This window comes from Arvicola amphibius, chromosome 13 (genome assembly GCF_903992535.2).
Source record: "Arvicola amphibius chromosome 13, mArvAmp1.2, whole genome shotgun sequence".
Taxonomy (NCBI): domain Eukaryota; kingdom Metazoa; phylum Chordata; class Mammalia; order Rodentia; family Cricetidae; genus Arvicola; species Arvicola amphibius.
In genome coordinates, this window is record NC_052059.1 from 11,796,359 (window position 1) to 11,804,872 (window position 8,514).

At 35.1% G+C, this 8,514-nt stretch overlaps 1 pseudogene; it reads left to right on the top strand.

The window, feature by feature from the left end:
- The first annotated feature begins 2,494 nt into the window (after positions 1–2,494).
- Positions 2,495–2,613, top strand: LOC119800528 (annotated as a pseudogene).
- The last annotated feature ends 5,901 nt before the right edge of the window (positions 2,614–8,514 follow it).

Below are 8,514 nucleotides of genomic sequence, written 5' to 3' on the forward strand. Positions count from 1 at the left end.
GCATAATGCAGAATTTTCTTTCCTTTTTTGGTGTGTGTGTGTGTGTGTGTGTGTGTGTGTGTGTGTGTGTGTGTGACAGGACTTCTCTGTAGCTTTTGGATATAAATCTAAATACAGAGATCTAAGCCAGCAGTATTTTCTGCCTGTTCTGTTGTAGTCTATTTATTGTTAACACCGGCTCCAAGAGGTTTGTTTTCAATTACCTCCTTCAAGTTTTCTGCCTTCTATTTAACCTCAATTGACTGACATACTAAATTATGCATGATCAACTGAAAAGGATCAGTTAAATATTTGGCACTCGGTCACCATCTGTGCTTTGTACATGGACATACTGAATATCATTTTCGTGTTTGCTTTAGGAGCTGTTTAATGGCTACAGTTTCCGTAGTGTTTGTTGTTCCACACAACTAATTTTGGTGATTGTCATTTTCTGAAAATATAAATATCTACTCAGGAAACAGTAAGGAACTAGGAAAACAAAAAGCTCCATTATACGGAGACTTAATTAATTGCAAACCATTTTCAAGGGAGTTAATACAGTTGTATGTACTTTGATGAATATGTCCAATAAATAAGATCAAATTTTATACCACAACACAATTCTTTCAGAAAAAAAATGTGTGGGATCTTCTATTTAAAAAATTATGTATAGGAAGGTGAGCAACCAAACTGATGGGTGGAAGGGAGGGGAGGGAAGGGGGAGAAGGAGGGGAGGAGATGGAAATTTTTAATGAAAAAAGTGAGAAAAAAATAAAGAAAGAAAGAAAAAAAATTATGTATACAGAAACTTTAATGAAAACCTCATATCTGATGAAAGTGTTTAGCAAAGTAACTGCTTGGTCATTGATTCTAAAGGAATAATGTATAAGAGGAGGTAGAAAGAGTTGGGCAAGACTCCTGTGAAATATTATTTTCTGGATATGATAAATTGCTTGTAAATAGAAACACACAGAGTAAGATATGCAAAAATAAAAGATATAAAAACAACCAAAAATAACTCCTTTCCAAAGAATATTTTATAAAATTTAAAATATAAAAAAAATATGATTTACATTTATACCCACTAGTAGAATATGGACTGAAAATTGATATGGTATGTTAAAAAAGCTATACAATTTATAGCAGAAAGTATACTAGGTGCTATGCAATTGAACATTAATAAATATTTTGTCAACCTGTGTATCTTGAGATATTGATATAGTAATCATTATTTGTGTTTCGTCATGATTATTTTCATTATTGTATATTAACTGCTGATTACTTTTACAATATAGTACATTAAATTTAATTTGTAATAAACATCTGTAATGGATATCATCTTTTCAATGAAATGGAACGAAATCCTCTGTATTCTTTTTGCTTACTAACAGTCCTGACCTACTTGAGAGCTCAAGCATCATTTTTGTTCCCCCTTATCACTATAACTGTATATGGCAATGCCTTCATGTCAAATGAATTTTAGAAATGCTGACCTACAGAAACTGTCACAGTCATGAAAAAGGAAGACTTTCATAAGCTCAAAGATAACTTCCAGAAATTTTTAAAAGTTAGTATACATTTTACTAGCATCAAAATTCACGCTTAATATTTACTTCTTTGTTACAGAAAAAGCACATAATTAAAATGTTCATGATAGAAACTTATGATGAATAGACTCACAGAGAAAAGGTCAAGACATTAGAAGTCACAAGGAAGAAAACAATCTTATTGTTTTGGCCATCCATGGCTTTTTGGAACCAAGGATTAGAGGGAAGAGCATCTCAGTTACAATTTCTATTCTTCAGCTATAAAGGTCCGACCATTTAACCCTGGTGTTTTGAATATTGACACTTTCCACTGGCAATAGTATTAGGAGGCACTGAGGTTCTTGTGCTCCTATATAAGCAATAGAGAAACCAAAGGGTTGTCTCCTCAGAGGGAGAGATATGTAGCCTGTTTCCCATCCAGAAAGTTGGGAAAACATGTGATTAATAGCCTATTTGTGTGGCTGAGACCATACCATATGCTTTCCCTGGTTCCTCAGATGTCATATCTAGTCTTTCTACATAGCTCATGTTTATGGAAAAATGTTACATGTACTTTATAAAGAGCTTAAATATAGTCATGTCTTAAACTTTATTGTACACATGAAATTGAATTTATTATCAGCAGGTTTTTTTTTTCCAAATTGTGCTGTGTTTCATATGTCTACAATAAATTACCTGGGATCAGACATTCAAACTCTGAACCAATACTGACTACTGAGTTGAATTTATCTGGATTTCCTTCTTGATCTCACAGATCGACACTGCTGGTCATAATGTTTATAGTGACACCCTACAACTACCTTTGTAGGAAAAAAATAACTACCTTGACAAGATTTCCATGTAAAGTTGAGAATTGTTCTTTCAATATCTGATTGAATTTTGATAGGGATTGCACTGAATCTACAGTATGTTTTTGGTAGGATTGTGAGGGATGAAGTCACGTTTTAGGTTTAAATTACTGTTCTATCACCTACAGCTGTACCTCCCTGAATGCGCCCAATCTTGTCTGATCTTGGAAGCTAAGCAGGGTCGGGCCTGGTTAGTACTTAGATGGGAGACTACCTGTGAATACTGGGTGCTGTAGGCTTTTTCTTTTTAAATTACTGTCCTATCTTCTGATATATTTTTCAATTCTTTTTTCAAAGGCTTGCAATTTTTATACTACTACCACTGTCTTACTTATTTGTAATGGTTGACATTATTACTATCAAAGCAGTAGCATGAAGTAGACAGAAGTGTTGAATATCTACTTAAATTTTGCATGTTTTATGCCTTCAACTTGATGTATTACACATTTTTATTTTTCCAACATCCGAAAATACAACTACTTATCTCCACCTCCCTGAACAAAAATCTTACCACGTTGCATAATTAAAAGCCAAAACTTTCAAAATTATTCTGTCAGTGTAACATTTTGTGCTTGGATGATAGAAGGTGGCAAACTAGATTCATTTTGGTTGTAGAAGTAATTACTTTTCCTTTCATGTTTAGTACATGTTCTAGACTGGTATTGATAGGGAAAATGATAAATACATATGTAAATGTAGACTAGTATTGATGGGGAAAATTATAAATGCATATGTAAAAGCAAACTTATTTGTCTCTATCACCAATTCCACAAGTTATATATGCTTTTCTCATTAGCAAAACCTTCCTAGCTCCAAGAACATTCCATTGAAATTCAAATATTGCTTGGAAGATGTGCTAAGCACTATGCACAAATAAATGCCAGAAATTAACTGACAAAGAAATGAAAACTAGGAAAGCAAATGATGCATTTACTTTGTTATCTTAATCAACTCAGGCTTTTAATAGTTTCCACACTTTTCATATAAAAGGGCTGAATTAGATGGCAATAAAAGCATGTCAATCCTGAAATTTCATTATTGTATTAATAGTCTTTTTCTTGAAGCATAGGCCTAGTTTTTTTACATTCTTTGCCTCAGTGAACTCTTATTTCCAACTGCATGAGTGATATCATTGTTACTACAAAAAAAAGACATAAAACCAAATATTAGGTAGACACTTTACAAGAGCAAAACACTAATTCACAAAAAAATACAGGAAAAAGAAAACTGTAAATAGACGTTTCTGTCCCACTTGGCCCCACAGGCATTCAGTCTTAAATACATGCACAGAGGCTTATATTAATTATAAACTATTTGGCCTATCATTCAGACTTATTAGCAACTACCTTTTACAACTTAAATTAACCCATAATTCTTATTTGTTTATTGTTTAGCTATATGATTTGACATGTTTTCTCAGTAAGGCATTCTCATCTTTCTTCCTCTGCTTCTGGATGATGACTGTGTCTCTCTGCCTTTCGTCTTTCCAGAATTCTTCTAGTATGTTTGCCCCACCTCTACTTCCTGCCTGGCTACTATTCAATCAGCATTTTATTAAACCAAAATTAGTGACAAATCTTTATTGTATACAAGAAAACCTCAGCTTTGAACCTTTGAGCCCTGGCAATATTGACTACAAACTATATTATGTTAAACCTAAATGGCATCAAAACACTCTTTTGTTATCAGCTAATATTAAATGTTTATCAAAATTTTATCATGATAATTCAGAGGCTGAATAGGTTACAAGGAGCTTTTAGCAATTTATGTTTTTAAATATTTTACAATTTTATCCTAATTTTGTCATTTAAAATATTTTGACATTTACAAGCTATGTAAATAATTACATAAAACAGAGTGAAACTACATCCTTATTTTAACTCATAACATCATATTCATTTTTTTCTACTGCCAGAAAGCAAAACAGGGTTGGTATCTAGAAATGCCTCTGATCATGAAAAAGTCAATTTCTGTTTTGACAAGGCTTTCTGTCTCCTATGTGTGACTCAGAATGTGATAACTCAAAGCATGGCATATTGTCATGCTATGGATGTAGATCTGAAGATCCGGAGAAAGACTGGTGTCGGTGGTCCTTCTGTCTATGTGTTGCCTTTATTGTCTAAGGAATAAAGAAACTAGCTTGGTCTGATACTGCAGAATAGTGCTAGGTGGGAAAAACTAAATTGAATACTGGGAGAAAGAAGGTGGACTCAGAGAGAAGCCATGTAGCCCCACCGAGACAGATGCCAGAACTTTACCCAATAAGCCACAGCTTCATGGTGATACTCAGATTAATGAATATGGTCTAGTTTAGGATGTAAGACCTAGCTGATAAGAAGCTAGTGCTAATAAGCCAAGCAGTGATTTAAGTAATATAGTTTCTGTGTGATTATTTTGGGAGTCTAGGTGACCGGGAAACTATCAAGTGGTGTCTTTACAACAAAAGACTTCAAATTTTTCTGAACTTCTCTTGTCCTTTGGTACCATCTCACTCTTTGCCCTGATCAAATCACATAAAACAGACTATCTTTTTCAAGGTGGATCATGAGACCAGAGCTTTCCTCCTCAAAGGAACCATTAAACTTAGAGGTTATTTTGTCTTTCTTCCTTTGAGAATACTCATCCAAAAAAAAAAAAAAAAAAAAATCCCTGCCACAAAACTAACAGGAAGGAATAATTTGAATTTACTGAGAATGTAGTTTCTCTGCTAAAAACAGACTTAGGATGCTATAATTAAAAAAATAATCCCAGGAGTATTAAAATAATTGTAACTTTCCTCTTTAGAAGATGACATACAGTAATTTTCTCAAGATGAGTGACCCATTTACTTTTGAAAAGAAACTTTTCTAAATTTTTCATGAGCTTTAACTCTCAGAGTAGTGTTTTTAGTACATTAACATACCTAAAAGAAAAAAAAAACAGAAAAAAAATCCTTTTCCACCAAAATGGCAAAGTGGAAAGCAGCATATTTACATGTTTTGCATTTGAAGAAATGTGTGTAAAACAAGAAATGGGACATTATCATAAATTAGGCACTCTTATGCTTCAAAGTGGTTTGACCCATTTAAAACTCAAAACAACTAACAGTGAATGTAGGCTTCCTTTTGTTGTCCAAGATTCTAGTAGACTCTAGCAAACCTCTGAATAAGTATATAGAAGAACATAATAAGAACAACATTTGGACTTATTTATTGCCTCTGCTTTTATTTGGCTATTCACACATTGTTTTCAACCAACAGCACCAGAATTTCTTCCATTCTCCAAACTGATATTATTTACCTGTTGTTATATTTTCTTTGTGAACTAACAAATAAAGCTTACCTGAAAATCAGAGTGCAGAGCTAAGCTAATAGAAGCCATAGAAGCCAGGCAGTGGTAATACACACCTTTACTCTGAACACTTGGAAGGCAGAGCAAACAGATTTCTGTGAGCTTGAGGCCACCCTTGGCTACATGAATTTATTTCAGATGAAAAGAGAAACAGAACCAGGCAGTGATGGGTTACATCTTTGACCCCAGTACTTGAGACTCACCCCTTTAATCCCAGCACTAGGATGTTGGAGACAGAAAGGGATATGACTGAGTGGAGAGAGGAATATAAGGCAGGAGGAAATGGAGCTTACTTCATTCAGTCTAAGGATGTGTGGAGACTGGGTTGCCTCTCTTTCAGTCTGAGGATTCCTAGAAGTAAGAAGTCTTTCTAGTTGCTGGCTGCTCTATGTCTCTGATCTTTCAGATTTTACCCCTATATCTGACACTTAAACATGGATGTTAAAAAGTAATCCCACACTAGCTCAGACTTGCTTAAAATAAAGGGTTATTTATTTAGCGGTAGATTCCTCTTCATGAACAGGGAACAGGAAACAAATCCAGCAGTTGTAAGAGAAAGCAAGCACAAACTTTATGGCTGCATTTATAGTATAAGAGACCACACCCAAATGGGCTGGTGTCTTAAATGCATCCTTTTTGTCTATATAAGAGAGTATCAAGCTTAATACAAAACAATGTACAATAAGAACAAATATCAAGTACAAAAATTAGAATTACAAGCAGCATAAACAATATCAAGTAAGAAACATAAGCTAAATGTTTCAATAATTTCTATCCTAAGGAGTCTAAGTCTTGTACTAGAAACAGCTTGACCAAGTCATGAAAAGAAAGTAACTACAACTATCTAGTCTTCAACCCCATTGAAGAACTTAGAAGGGAAATAATGTTACTTGAGTAAGCAGGAAGCAACATCCAAAATGTTTAATGAATGACAGAAACAACTGGCTACCTGGGCAATCACCCAAGTCTTATTTGCAATGTCCAAGAAATGAACTTTGGCTAAGTCCTAGAACAACCAAAAGACCATTTTCAGAGGCAGAAAAAAATTTCAGAACTGTCTTACCCTGTCTTGGTAAGGGTTAGTAGCTTCCTTCCTTCCTTCCTTCCTTCCTTCCTTCCTTCCTTCCTTCTTTCCTTCCTTTCTTCCTTCCTTCTTTCCTTCCATCTTTTCCTTCCTTTCTTCCTTCAAAACAAGCAAACTATTTTCATTTTACATATCAATCCCAGTTCTAACTCCCTCTCCTCCTTCCCTTTCCTCCACTTAATCCCCCCACCCACTGCCAATCCACTTCTCAGAAAGGATAAAGCACATTGCTTTGGGGAAGGTTCAAGACCATTCCTACTATATCTAGGCTGAGCAAGGTATCCATCCAAAGAAAATAGGTTCCAAAAAGCCAGCACAAGCAGTAGAGATAAATTCTGAGTGCCACTTCCTGTGGCCTGCAGTCTGCCCCAGCCATACAACTGTCACCCACAATCTGAGGAACTAGTTTGGAGCTATACTGTTTACTTCCTTGTCTGGCTGCAGTTTGTAAACTCATTAGATCCCATCTCAGGTGAACTGCTTCAGTGGATGTCCCCATCATGGTTTTTGACATCTTTGCTCATATTCTTATTCCTCCCACTCTTTGACTGGACTTTGGGAGCTCAGTCTAGTGCTCCAATGCAGGTCTCTGCCTCTGTTTCCATAAGTTTCTGGATGAAGGTCCTATGGTGATATTTAAGGTATTCATCAGTCTGACTACAAGGCAAGGCCAGTAAGGGCACCCTCTCATCTATAGCGTAGGGTCTTAGATGGGGTCATCCTTGTGGATTCCTGGCAGTTTCTCTAGGGCCTGGCTTCTTGTTAGCCCCATAATGGCTCCCTCAATCAAAATATCTCTTTCCTTGCTTTCATCCCTGTCCTTCCTCCATCTCGACTATCCCATTCCTTCAAGTTCTCCTCCCTCTCCCCTTTTCTCCTTATCTCCCCCTTCCACTCCTTCTACTCCCCACCACCCTGCTCCCAATTTTGTAAGGTGATCTTGCGTGTTATACTCACCTATTAAATAACAATTAACTCTATAAATTCTATTAACTCTATTGAATAATAATAATTCTACCCTTTGATAATTACAATTCTATTTTCTTTCTCTTAAACTCACAGATATTTCTGATTAATAACCCCTATGTATATTTATTGAATCATGTTAGCAATTATAATCTCCCATTTTATACTCATAGTCGTTTTCATGAAATAATTGACCTTTCAGGGGTGTGAAAAGTAACTATCTGGGTGGTGGTATATGCCTTTAATCAGAGCACTTTGTAGGCAGAGGCAGGTGGACCTTTGATTCAATGCCAGCCTATTCTATGGAGCAAGGTGCACGATTACCATGACTGCACAAGAAGTCTTGTCTAGAAAAACCAAGAACACCAAATCAAACAAACAAAAATATCTACTGTTCTATACAGTAGCAATTCTGGCAAAGGATCTTTTGTCAAGCACAGTACATCTATCATTGACATGTGTCTTTAATTTTTCTTGTTAAGACAAATGATTATATCTAACTTTATGCTCATAATCCATTTCAGTAGAGCAACTATAACTCATCAATGGATGTTTTATCATAAATGAAACATTGAATTAAGTCCTTACATTCAGCTATAATCTATACCTAGTGCATATAACACATGATTATTTTTAAAATTGGAATATGTTACATTTCAGTTATCAGTATGGATATGGAGGATAAATATCCAGCAATTATTATGAAGTGAAGGAAAACTTACCTGTAGTTAACTGAAAACCAGAGGTTGTTTGGCCACTG